This window comes from Delphinapterus leucas, chromosome 7 (assembly GCF_059928025.1).
Source record: "Delphinapterus leucas isolate spDelLeu-1000000601 "Yukka" chromosome 7, BTC_Dleu_Yukka2, whole genome shotgun sequence".
NCBI lineage: Eukaryota > Metazoa > Chordata > Mammalia > Artiodactyla > Monodontidae > Delphinapterus > Delphinapterus leucas.
The window spans coordinates 96,398,634-96,411,606 of NC_143135.1; the positions used below are offsets into that span (position 1 = coordinate 96,398,634).

The 12,973-nt window shown below is 48.8% G+C and overlaps 1 protein-coding gene across 2 annotated transcripts in view; it reads right to left on the bottom strand.

Annotated features, from left to right (window-relative positions):
* The window catches only part of TRIM29 (tripartite motif containing 29), an 81,165-nt gene continuing 68,192 nt past the window's right edge, over positions 1-12,973 (bottom strand). For both annotated transcript variants that reach the window (XM_089915697.1, XM_089915698.1), the window contains exon 9: positions 1-12,973. This exon is cut by the window's right edge and continues 27,064 nt beyond it. The gene's annotated coding sequence lies outside the window, so the exon portion shown is untranslated.

Sequence of the window (12,973 nt, forward strand, 5' to 3'; positions counted from 1 at the left end):
TAATCAGCTGAGAGAGAAGGAAATTAGATAATACACTGGCTTCTATGTACTAGAAAAGAGGGAGCCATGAAAGATTAATAATAGGGGAGGCACGGATGACAGCTGAATGCAAAGAAGATTCTTTTGGACATTTGTATGTAAAGTGGATTAGAGGGACCAGAGCCTGAAGTCTGAAGGCCCGCTAGGATGTAAACCCAGCCCAGGTTGACCAGAGTAAGAATGGCCTCAAACACATTGCTTAGGAGAAATGGAAATGACCTAGTGACCAACTCAATATGGAGACATGGAAAAGAAGAGAAAACTGACTCCAAGGTTTTGGGCCCTGGAAGCTGGGAGAAGGGAAGTGTTATTAAGACCACTGTTTGGTGAGGTTCTGATGGGTAAAGTGTGTCTGGTGGGGTTGTTCAGGAATGCTTTCTGGGGAAGGTGCTGTGAGAATGGCAATCCCAAAGTGCCTGGTCTTCTATCCCAGGCTCCTCCCACACACCTAGGCATATAAGCTCTCAAGTTCATAGTGCCACACCCCCCTTCCCCGCAGTGCCAAGGATGTGTTCATGACTGGATGGATGGTGTCCTAAAGACCCTCTGACCAGCCAAACCAACTTTAATCTGGTGCACAGGGGCTATGAGGTTGTCGCTGAGGGCAAAATGAGCTGCTCCTTCCCATGCAGGGTCAGCTCTGTGATGTGGCCAGCAGCAAAGGTTCTATCAACTGGCATTGAAGCAGGACACAGCAGGGCCACAGTGCAGCTCATCTCCAAGGCAACCACACACGGCTGACAGTCAGCATTTGCTGGAACCATACTCAGCCATGGACATGGCCTTCATCTCTTGCCCACCTCCCAGCATCAAGAAATGTGATAAAGAAAGAGAATGTAGTGGATTTCTTTAAGCACTTGAGGAAGGAGGATGCTGATCTCAACGGCAACAGTGTAACTAAATAATGACCCTCCACTGTGCCCTACCCCCAAGGGCCTCCCTGCAGGATTCTGGTCCACTTGGCTTATTGCCTATGTGAAACAGGACTGCCCCTCAGCACCCTCCCTGCAGATGCTCCATGTCTGCTTCTCTCTCAGGGTCCTCATGGGTTGGATGGGGTTGCACTGCAAGACAAAGATGATGAAAAGAATTTGGGAAACTGTTCCCTTGGACCTGGATGAATCTGGGCGCCAGGGGGCAGGAACACCATGTTCCCAGCAAATCTGGGCCTGGCCTCAGGCTGGACCCGGTGCTCTCCAGAGCCAGGGACTGCAGTGGACTGTGGATGCCGGGGAGGCCTCCCTTGGGGGTTAAGAGAGCCCCTGGGCTTCCATGATGTTTCTCACTAGAGACAGTAACGGGGGCATCCACCCACCTCCTCACTAGGAACAAAGGCTACAGACCCAGCTGCCTCTGAATTGACACATCCTCCAACAAATCATTTTAAAGATAAAATAGGAAACTATGAATCTCATAAAAAAGAGTTGAGCAGGTCCTGATATTTAAGCTAAATCATCAAGTATAAACTAGCCATATGATACCTTGGATACACTTGTGTGGTCGATCCTGAATTTTGGGGGCATCTCAGAGGGTGGGATTCACTTCACACTTAGTGAGCATATCCACATCTGCACCAGGCCCACCCGCTGAATCTTGGAGGATGAAGAGGAATAAAGGAAGATGGGGAAGGTGTTCCAGGCTGAAGGAACAGCAGGTCCAAGGAACCAAGTGAGAGAGAGCATTCCAGGCCAGGCCAGCAGGGTTAAACACGCAGTCAAATTTTAGATCAGTCTGGCCACAGCGGAGCGGGGAGGAGAGGGGTAGTACCATCTGGAGAAGTAAGATCTAGCCGAGATCGTGATGTTCTTATGTGGTGGGGGAGGCTTGGGTTTTATCCAGAGGGCAGTGGGGAGCCACTGAAATATTTTAAGCAGAGAGCAGACATGATCAGATTTGTCTTAGAAATGTAGCAGGGTGGTTTGTTAAGAATGTAATGTGGCAGAATAGCCTATTGAGAGACTAGCTCTGTCTTGTTTTCTCCATTGTAGGCTCCTTGGTAAAGAATGAAAGGTATTTCCACCCCTCTTCCTCCTCACTCCCACCACAGCAGGGAAGCCAAGCCATCGTACCTTTGAGGCCTGGGCTTTTCATACGCACAGGGAGAACTGACAATATCTGTGTGTTTTATGGCAGAAAAACCAGGTTGCCAGGTCAATCTGCCTGTTTGTTTTGGAAGGCTTTGGTCAAGCCAGGGAACGTCGAGGTTGTGCTGAGAGTTAAGGAGGGAAACAACTAGATTCAGAGAAGTTATGGGATGTGTGGGGTCTTCCAGAGAAGCCGAGGTCTCTAGCCCTTGGGTATGGGGGCTAGGAGAGGATGGAACCACGACAGTCTCCCAGGATTCCAGCAGGACTAATAGAAAGATGGATGGTGGGACTAGTCACTGAGTGGAGAGGAAGGTATCCCCAAAGATCTGGGCAGCAAACAGCTATAAGCATGTAACTGAGCAGGACCCTGTGGGGCCCTCCTGGGAACAAAAGCCTTTCTGTGTCCCCTGGTTCTTATTTGCAGGATAAAATCTTTAGCTTCCTAGACCTCTCTGAGTCCCAAAGAGCAGATTCAAACAGTGGCTACTCAGGGAAATAAGGGAATGCAGAAACAAAGAAGGAACAATCCATAAACTACAGTGCAGGGAATTAAAGCAGGATCTTGGTACCTTATCAAGGGATATACATAACTATATCTCTGAGTTCTTCTACAGGAACTTAGGTCCCCCCCTAGGTGGAGGATGGTAACTTCAGGCTAAGCACAAGGTTCCTGGAGCACCACCCTGTGGCCTCACTACCAACCAATCAGAAGAAAGTCACACACTCTGCAGCCCTCACCCCAAATTTTGCTTGTAAAAACTTTTCCTTGAAGACCATCAGGGAGTTCGCATTTTTGGAGTACAAGCCACCCATTCTCCTTGCTTGGCCCTGCCATCAACCTTTCTCTGCTCCAAACTCCAGCATTTCATTTTGTTTGGCTGCACTGTGCATTGGACACATGAACTTGTGTTTGGTGACAAGCACAGAGCCTAGACTCCCACTTCAACTGGGAGCTGACAACCCTGGGGAGGGAGGAAATCTCGTGGCTGCCCTGCTTCCACGGCCCTTTTGTTTTCTCCTGCCTGGGCAGGGCATTGACCAGTAAGAGGATCTCCAAGGCCAGTGCTGAAGGGAGCTGACCCCTCCTTGCACCAATGGGAAACAGCCGAGAGAGCTCTCTGGGACTCAGGTGCAGTGTGAGATGGAGCGCATCCCATGGACTCTCAGGCCTCCTTCTCCTTGTTGGTAAGACAAGTGCTTTGGACCTGATGTTCCACACAGCTCCTTCTGGCCAGCACATTCTGTGAGGCTGTGTGGATGCTCCAGTGCCAGATGGAGCAGAATGCATCGTCACGGAGCAGAATGCACGGAGCTGCCTGGGGACGTGACCAGACACCCCCCACCCCCACCCCCAGCTCCCAGGGTCAGCAGGGAAGGATTCTTAGAGAGCGAGCTTGAAGCCTGGCCATGGGTCCCTGGATTGTAAGTAAATTGAGGGCAGCCTCCATTCTCTCCACTGCCTCCTTCATCTCCTCTGCTGGGTGTAGGAGGGCTGCCTGGCATGGGGCAGGCTCTAGTTCCTGCTCGCTACTCGCCCAGAAAGCAGACCAGTGTTAATACCCCTTACTCTGAGCCCACAGCTTCTTCCACGCTTCCCACCACTTCTCAGGGATACCCTTACAATAAAAAGACACTTTCAGAGGCTGTGGCTCATTTTCCGTTCCCTTTCCCAACCAATTCTCCTCTCCCTCCCTGCTCTATTATCCACAAGTCTTTGCTTTCCTGATTGCTGAATTCTTTTCTGATTACCTTCCCCAGGGACTGAACTCCCCTGAGAGAAAAGAGACTATTTGACCTGTGGTCTGACGCCCTGGAGGGATGGGAAGGGAAGAAGTTAATGACAAGAGAAATGTAACTAACTTTTGAGCAAACTCTCAAGGGCCAGGCTTTACAATCTCCATACACAGGATAGCATATGAGGGACTGTTATCCCCATTTTACAGATGAGGAAACTGAGTCTCAAAGAGTGAAATAACTTGCCCAAGATCACAAAAGCAGTACGTAGGAAAGAAAAAAAATACTTTTCTCTACCCATTAGTTCTCCAGCTGCTGGGTCCCCATAATTAGACTGGCCAAAGACAGATTGACAAGAGAAAAACAAACAAGTGAATTAATGTGTACAATATGCATGCATACATGGGAGCACCCAATGATGACTAACCCTCAGGGGTGATTAGAACTTGGGCTTCTATACCATCTTAGTTTACACAAAGGAAAAGAGGGCTTCAGGGGGAGTGGGAGGAGGCAAGTTATGGGAAGGTGGCCAGCAACAATATGGTAAGCAGAGTTGTTTAGTGACGTTAGTGATGCAGTAAGTCAGTGCCTTCTCCACTGAATAATAAGAGCTGTTAAGTGTCCTCTTCCTGCTATAGGAGAGGGAGACATTTTTACAAGTGGAAATTTCCTTTCCAAAAGGAAAACTTGTTCCCTGTTTCTAGAGTTTTTCCTGCGTCTGCTGATTCTTAATGGATCTTAACTCTTTAATAAACCCTGTGCCAAAGAGGCATATCATGAGGTGGTATATTCAACCACAAGTCAGCATTTAAGCCCAAATATCCTTGGCTTTCTTTGTATTTCCCTTCCAGTCTCTCAAAATCTATTTATTGGCCGTCTACTTTGTGCCAAACACTGTTACGTCCCTGGGGAGTCAAATACAATGAAGCTATGTGTGCCCTTCAAGCACCTGCAGGATGGACAGGAGACAGACACATAAACAGTGAGATGGGTGGTACTCCAGTCATGTACAAAGTCTCACAGGACCTCAGAGCAGGGACAGGCTAAGCAAGGCTTTCCAGGAGAAGTGACATCTCAGGGGGTCCCAGAGGATGAGTTGCAGTCTACCAGGCAGAGTAGGGGTCAGTGTGTGTGAAGGTACCTGAGCGTGACAGCATGCAGCCTGAATGGGCTGAATGAATGCCTTTGCACCTCCTGGGCAGGGATGCTTCCCCTCCCACACCCCGCCCCAACCTGTGGATGCCAGGACCAGTGTAAGATCAAGGTGATGCCCTTCCGCCCCTAGCCCCTTCCCAAGAGGCCTGGGCTCTGCCCCAAAGCCTGGCTTCCTGGGGGATGGCTCTGCCAATGCCGGATGCCTTCCTGATAGCCACAGCCCCCTCCTTCAGCGGATCTTCAGTTTAGCTAAACAGCTATATCCTTTTGGGTTTGATACCATCTAATTGGTTGTAGCTAATCTCATATTAACTCTCCCCGAAGAAGCTACAGGGCCTCCCCCTCCCCGCTCCCTCACATCCCAGCTCCTACAGAGGCTTCTGTTATCGCGTTTCTGAACCGCCACAACCACAGACAGGCAAATTTACATATAAATAACCTGCCAACACAGGAGGCTGCAAGAGGCACCTGGTAACGACTCTGTTTATTACTCTGGAGAGAGAAGGGGAGCAAGAAGGTCTTGTGCGCTGGGTGGCCCAGGTGGGATGGCTACATTGCCACACGCTGATTAGCTGAGAGAGAGTCAGTGACCCTCAGACTGCAGAGGAACAAGTGTAACTCCCTTAACAACTCCTCTTTGGAAACCCTGCACCGTGCAGCCCAAGGCCTGAGATTGTAGGACCCACCAAGGCTGGGGCTGCCTGGAAGCTCATTCATGCATCCAGGTATGGCCCTGGGCTTGCTGCAGTGGGAGGTGTGCAGTAGAGGTCCTTGAAGAATAGACAGACTTTGCCTGGGTGGAAAGTAGAGAGGAAACATTTCAGGCCAGAGGGAATGAGGTCAGTTTAGTGAATGCATTGTTGAGTGGACTATGGGGGTTGCAGGGTGGAGGATCCGAGAGATAAAACTGGAAGAGCAGCAGAAGGTATGGCAGGAAAGGTAGGCTTGAGTCAGCCTCTGGGGTCCCTACATGACTAAGTTGTGACCTTACCTCCTAGACCTCAAATGTTTTTAAGTAACATCAGTGGGGGCAGCTCTGGGGGCTAAAGCTATAGCTGCTGAAACCTCCCTTAAAATGTGGACTGGCCTAACGGTTTCCTAAGAAGGCCCGGTGGGAACACCCTTAGCTGTGGTCTGACATCTATTAACACACCAGCAAGTCTTAATGCAGATCAGAGGCCACGCCCCACAGAATGAGAAAATGGGGGTCAGCGGGAGTCTGGAGTCTTAGAGGAGTCAGGGGTGAGAAGAATGGAGTCAAAATGCAGAAATCTATGATTGGAAAGACCAGGCAAGGCAAGGGGACTGTTGGGAAAATAGAATTAGGAAAAGGGATCTTCTCCCAACACAGAAAACCTCTCCACAAAGGCAGTGGAGACAGAAAACAGTTTTCTCATTGGGTGAGCATTAAACCAGAATGCGATGAGCATCATAGGCAATCCGCTAAGAGACGGCACAGACAGAATGAAATCTCACCCCCTTACACAGAGGACGGGAGGTAACCCTCCTTCCCTCTACCCTCCTACGTTCAATGGCTGGGGCCTGAGAATCAAACTGATAAGAGACAGATTAACAAGAGAAAAAAGCTTTAGTGACATACACACGCACAGAAACTCACCAAGAAAGTGTGGCTTAAAGAGGCAGCCAGAATTTAGGGGCTTATATATTATCTGAGGCTAGAAAAAGGAAAAGGGGTTTGGGGTTGGGGGGCGTGGAGGTGAAAGTTATGGGAAGGTGACAAATGAAAGTAGGGTAAACCAGGGTTGTTTAGTAAGATTTGTTATGCAGATTGAAGTCAGCGCCTTCTCCTTTGATAAGAGCTGTCAAGAGTCTCCTCTTCCTTGCTACTGGAGGGAGACACTTTTACAAGTGGAAATTGCCTTGACAAAAGGGAAACCTATGCTCTGTTTTTAGAGCTTTTCCTGCATCTGTTGTTCCTCGAAGGCTTTCAGCTCAAAAATGATCCATATGCCAAAAAGGCATATTTTGGGGTGACATATTCTGGCCCCGCCCTTGATAGCCAAGCGGATATAATCCATTACAGGCATAGCCATTGTTTGTACATCAAGATAAGCAAGAACTAGTCCCTGCCTGAGAGGTCTTGTCAGCACCGTTTGTCACACATAGTTCATCCTGCCTTTACCTGGCAACTGGGGTGACATCTGCTTTAGCTTACTGGCTTTATCTAGAGGAAAAACAAACTCATAACTATGACAGGAGGAAGCTTTGCCAATGGGAGAAAGGCTCCCACCAAAGTTAGGTGCCTACCCTCCCATGGGAACTGGGACAGAGGGTGCTATCTCTCTGGTTGTTTACATTTCAAAAAGATGGTCTTGGGTCCTTGAGGAAATACCTGCATTGTGAGACTGGTTAGAAACTTACTTAATCATTATAAAGATTTATGTACATTTGAAAAGGACAGAGAAAAAAATTCTGAAATTAAAAGGAGGGGGAAGGATGTCTCTCTCCTCCCTTAATTCCCTTAAGAGGATTAAATCTCTTAGTTTAATTTATATTCACCCTTCCGGGACCAATGGGCTCAAAAGTAGCTGGGTCCTCATGGGAAAAACGCTGAGCGCCTCGTCAGACCTGTTCCAATCCACCTCTGCCTTGTGCTAACTGGTGGACAAGTCGACTCTTGTCTCTGCGTTGGTTTTCTCATCTTTGAAATGAGGATTATAATTCCTACCTCATAAGGTCTTGAGGGATAAATGAGGTAATATTTTAAAGTCACCTGGAACACGGCAGGCACTCCGAAATATTCATCTTGGAAATTAAAGTATATAATATCATGAGGGTTGGAAGGGTGGGATGAAGAGTAATTCACCAAATCTCCAAATCCTGAACCTGGGAGATCCCTTTGACACCTACGTCAGATGGTTACAGGGCAGATCAGAGGGGAACACTCCTCAGACCAGCTGGGAATAAATTCAGGGACCTCAGTTCCCTAAGAAGTGTCACAGCATGAAAATACAAATAGGTTAGGGAAGGGTTTAGGACACTCATGAACGCTAGCTCTCAACGGGCTGTTAGGGAAGTGGCAGGTGTTGGGACATGACTCTGATGTTGATAGCTTCTAGGATAAAGCCTTTCCCGTGAAGTGGTCTGGGAAAAACTGTCACAGGCGAGCTCTGGCCAGACAGATGTATCACGGGTTTGGACTTAAAGGATAATTCTTCTATTTCTGTGCTCCACATCCCATGGGTCCCCCATACCCCCAGGACGACAGGCTGAATTTGCAGTGGCACCCCTCTACTGCCCCCTTGCCAGTTCTGCCACAAGGCAGCATCCTTCGCCCCCCCACTCCCAGCCCCCGCAGGACGCTTGCCCACTTGTGCTCCTGGAGGGCCACTTCCCTTGAGATGGGGGAGGAAAGCACAACACAGACAGCCACAGTGGTCAAGTGTTATGTCCCCCTGCACTCTGCAGGCCCCTACCCTCTGCACCTGTAGGGGCTGCCTTCCTGTTGCCATAGCAACCAGATTCCCTGGCAGGGCACATGGGGGCCCCCCGCGGTGATCTTGGGGAGCTGCTGACGACATACGTTCTCAAGATGGCTCTGTTTCTCCCAAGGCCAGATGGCACAGCCCCAAGGCGAGACTACCGCATTTACCAGGAGACAGTGTCCTAGAGTGAAGCCATACTCTTTGGGGTTTCGACTGTTTGAGGCTGGGGAGAAGCTGGGAGGAGCGGCAGGCCACAGTGACCCAAGGCCCCTGGGGATTTTCCCAGCTTGCTTTGCTGAGTTGACCCCACCGTGACCAGCACCTGAGGAGAGTCTGGAGCTGAAAGGAAGAAAGCCCCCCCGCCCATCCCTCCCACCTTCCCACAACCCTGACGTCCTGTCCTCACCCAGAGTCAGAAAGTGGCTAGGATGGGCCAGCCAGTCACGCTGGGTGGCAAAATCTGATGTGAGAGCGGGCGGGTGGGGAAAGAGGCCAGCGGGAGTGACAGCAGGCAGTCGATGTTCCCCTGGGATGGCTGCGGTGGGAGAGTGGGGGCTGGTGGAGCAGATGGCATGATCAGGGCAGGGTGAGGGCGGGTGAAAGAGCTCACGGGGAGGGCTAGAGCAGCGCTACACCGGGCGCTGAGAGCGGCTCGGGAGGGATTGAAGCCAGAGACGAAGGATTTGCTGCAGAGCCTCATGGAGCACGGGGGACACTTCGATGCAGGAGATAGCCGGCCGCGGCCCCGGGGGCGGGGGCGGAGGGGTGATTTAGCACCTTGGAAAACCGGAGCGGCAGGACCGGTGCTTCGGGGGACGGAGCCGCGGGGCTGAGCCCATCCATCCCGGCCGAGGGCGCAGCGACAGCGTGGAGACGTGCGGAGCTGGCTCCGGAATGAAAGCCCGCGACCACATTTTGCCCGCAACATTCAAAGTTCAAGGCAGATTTTCTCCGGGAAAAGGAAATGTGGTTCAAAGAGAACATAATGAATTGGCTGAAGTAAATGGCTAATTGGTTCCAAATAGCATCGGAAGCTCAGAGAGCGCGCGGAGCAGCGCGGCGGGCACGCAGCCACCTCGCCGCTGCTGGACAAGCCCTCTCGCGTGTGCAGGGTGTCATCGGGCTCAGCCCCAGAGTCAGTCCCAAAGCCAGAAGCCTCAGACAGCAGCCTGCGCAGACTACAGCTGCTCCTTAGCTGTCTGGACGGCCCCCATGGCCATCACTGGGAGGCCTGGTGGCATTAGGGAAAGAACTAGGCATCTGGAAACAGCCCCTGAGGGATTCAGTCCAGGCTTTGTCGCTGCCGCCTTAAACAGCTTGATTGGCTTCTCTGAGTGCCAGTTTTCTCAACTATAAAAGGTGATAAAACCAAACTAATCCTACCCTGACTGGTCCCAGGGCTTTTTCAAGAATCAAATGAGAAAAGGGTTTTTTTCCACATTTTTCACAGAACTAGAACAAAAAGGTTCACAATTTGTATGGAAACACAAAAGACCCAGAATAGCCAAAGCAATCTTGAGAATGAAAAACGGAGCTGGAGGAATCAGGCTCCCTGACTTCAGACTATACTACGAAGCTACAGTAATCAAGACAGTATGGCACTGGCACAAAAACAAATATAGATCAATGGAACAGGATAGAAAGCCCAGAGATAAACCCATGCACATATGGTCACCTTATCTTTGATAAAGGAGGCAGGAATGTACAGTGGAGAAAGGACAGCCTCTTCAATAAGTGGTGCTGGGAAAACTGGACAGGTACATGTAAAAGTATGAGATTAGATCACTCCCTAACACCATACACAAAAATAAGCTCAAAATGGATTAAAGACCTAAATGTAAGGCCAGAAACTATCAAACTCTTAGAGGAAAACATAGGCAGACACTCTATGACATAAATCACAGCAAGATCCTTTTTGACCCACCTCCTCGAGAAATGGAAATAAAAACAAAAATAAACAAATGGGACCTAATGAAACTTCAAAGCTTTTGCACAGCAAAGGAAACCCTAAACAAGACCAAAAGACAACCCTCAGAATGGGAGAAAATATTTGCAAATGAAGCAACTGACAAAGGTTTAATCTCCAAAATTTACAAGAAGCTCATGCAGCTCAATAGCAAAAAAACAAACAACCAAATCCAAAAATGGGCAGAAGACCTAAATAGACATTTCTCCAAAGAAGATATACAGACTGCCAACAAACACATGAAAGAATGCTCAACATCATTAGTCATTAGAGAAATGCAAATCAAAACTACAGTGAGATATCATCTCACACCAGTCAGAATGGCCATCATCAAAAAATCTAGAAACAATAAATAAACAATAAAGGGTGTGGAGAAAAGGGAACACTCTTGCACTGCTGGTGGGAATGTGAATTGGTACAGCCACTATGGAGAACAGTATGGAGGTTCCTTAAAAAACTACAAATAGAACTACCATATGACCCAGCAATCCCATTACATTACTGGGCATGTACCCTGAGAAAACCATAATTCAAACAGTCATGTACCAAAATGTTCATTGCAGCTCTATTTACAATAGCCAGGAGATGGAAACAACCTAAGTGTCAATCATCGGATGAATGGATAAAGAAGATGTGGCACATATATACAATGGAATATTACTCAGCCATAAAAGGAAACGAAATTGAGTTATTTGTAGTGAGGTGGATGGACCTAGAGTCTGTCATACAGAGTGAAGTAAGTCAGAAAGAGAAAGACAAATACCGTATGCTAACACACATATATATGGAATCTAAGAAAAAAAAATATCATGAAGAACCTAGGGGTAAGACAGGAATAAAGACACAGACCTACTAAAGAATGGACTTGAGGATATGGGGATGGGGATGGGGAAGGGTAAGCTGTGACAAAGTGAGAGAGTGGCATGGACGTCTATACACTACCAAACATAAGGTAGATAGCTAGTGGGAAGCAGCCGCATAGCACAGGGAGATCAACTGGGTGCTTTGTGACCACCTAGAGGGGTGGGATAGGGAGGGTGGGAGGCAGGGAGATGCAAGAGGGAAGAGATATGGGGATATATGTATATGTATAACTGATTCACTTTGTTATAGAGCGGAAACTAACACACCACTGTAAAGCAATTATACTCCAATAAAGATGTTAAAAAAAAAAGAAAAAGAAAAGGTTATGGTACAAAACTGGCAATGGTACGCGTTAGACACTAACCTCCATGAGAGAAGGGGGTCTGTTTTGCTCACTTCTGCACACCCTGCTTTTGACATAATGCCTGGCACAAGAATTTATTGAACGTTTTGAATAAATATGGACTATTCACCACCCCACTGGTACCCCTGGTCATTTGCAGGTGCACTGAGTCTAAGAAAGTTAGGGGTCCAACCCAGGGGTATTCGGTGTGATACTGCCCTAAGCCAACCTCAAATGCTGTTTGGATTGGCCTTCGTTTTGAGTTAACTATATAGCTCTGTTGTCCAGGAAGATGGAAAATGGGGAGCTATTTAAAGTTTAATGGAGAGGGAGGCCCATGAACTAGATTTCCCCTCCTTGGTCCAGGAGCCCCTGAGTCAGGAGCAGAGCTGGGCTCCTGCCCCGGGAGCTCCCTGTCTCCTGTCCCTCTTCAGCTTTCTGATTCACAAGCAGGGATGGGGAAGGACGGGGTCACTCTATGATCACCATACTCTATTCAGTCTGATAGTTGGGGGCCACACAGAACGTCAATCATCTCAAATTGCATACACATTTTACATTAACTATAATTTAGATATAACTAGGAGTTAAATTAAGTGGCACTTGGCTAGTTGACATGTTCTACAGACATGTAATCAAACATGTATTAATTTTGATTTTGGAGTTTTCTTTTGGCATCATGAGGCCAAGTAATTCCTTGAAAAGTTCAGAGGACCCAGGCACCCAAGCAGCTGGGGAAATGAGAAGCAGTGGAGGCGCCAGGACAACCCATGTTCCTCTAGAGAGGGGAGAAGCAGCCTGGCCTTTGGCTTCAACACTTTTCCAGGAAATAGGAGACCTGCATCTGTGCCCAGAAACAGCCACTATACACTGTGTGATCTTGGGCAAGCTGCGTGGCTTGTCTGGGCTTCAATTTGGGAGCCCTTGGAATAGGGCTTGAGAAACGGGGATGGAGTCTACAGGGGAAGATGGTCACCAAGGCTTCTCTCCCCCAAATCAGAAGGTTTGCTCAGGGCAGGGTGGTCTGGATGCCTGGAAACTAAGCTGAGGGTATGCTTGTTTCCCCCTGGGTGGCAGAGACCCTTTGCTACATGGGGTGAGCTAGCCCTCCCCCTACAGTCCCTGCAGACCAAGAAGAGGCCCAGTCAGACCCCAGCCCATTACACTAGCTCCCAACCTCCCCCTGTAAGTCAGTGACAGCAATGCCAAGGACAGAGTCCTTGCTTCACAGTGGTTTGTTGCCAGCACTCTGGGGTGAGAAAGAGGAGGGAATAACAAAAGACAACACGTATTCAGAGTTTCCTGTGGACCAGGCACTGCTCTAAGCATTTTACACATA